The sequence below is a fragment of the Nerophis lumbriciformis genome, unplaced genomic scaffold (genome assembly GCF_033978685.3).
Source record: "Nerophis lumbriciformis unplaced genomic scaffold, RoL_Nlum_v2.1 HiC_scaffold_57, whole genome shotgun sequence".
NCBI lineage: Eukaryota > Metazoa > Chordata > Actinopteri > Syngnathiformes > Syngnathidae > Nerophis > Nerophis lumbriciformis.
Window position 1 is genome coordinate 16,876 of NW_027316599.1, and position 625 is coordinate 17,500.

The window sequence follows — 625 nt, forward strand, 5'->3', positions numbered from 1 at the left end:
TTCATTTCAATGGGAGTTCATTTTTTTTTTGGGATTTTTTCTAAGTACCTTAACGAGAGAGGCTTAATTTTTCACCTACTTTTTACCTTCTCTCGATTTTTCGTTTTTTACCTGGTCGACCAAAACACCTCCATCTCGTTACTATGTGCACCATGTCTGACAGGCTGAAATCACAGGGAACGCGTCCGAGTCAAAGTGAGCTATTTTCGGACACAAATATGGTGTTTTTCCCCTCTATCCTCTGGTTCTTTTTTCAAACTGATCTTCCAGCATCTGAGCGACAGGGGCTCATGCAGACACCTGTGTCCGCCCGAGGGGCGCCTTCCCGGACACATATATGGTGCTTCCCCCCTCTTTACCCCGGTCCTTTTTCAAACTGATCTTCCAGCATCTGAGCGACAGGGGCTCATGCAGACACCTGTGTCCGCCCGAGGGGCGCCTTCCCGGACACATATATGGTGCTTCCCCCCTCTTTACCCCGGTCCTTTTTCAAACTGATCTTCCAGCATCTGAGCGACAGGGGCTCATGCAGACACCTGTGTCCGCCCGAGGGGCGCCTTCCCGGACACATATATGGTGCTTCCCCCCTCTTTACCCCGGTCCTTTTTCAAACTGCTCTTCCAGC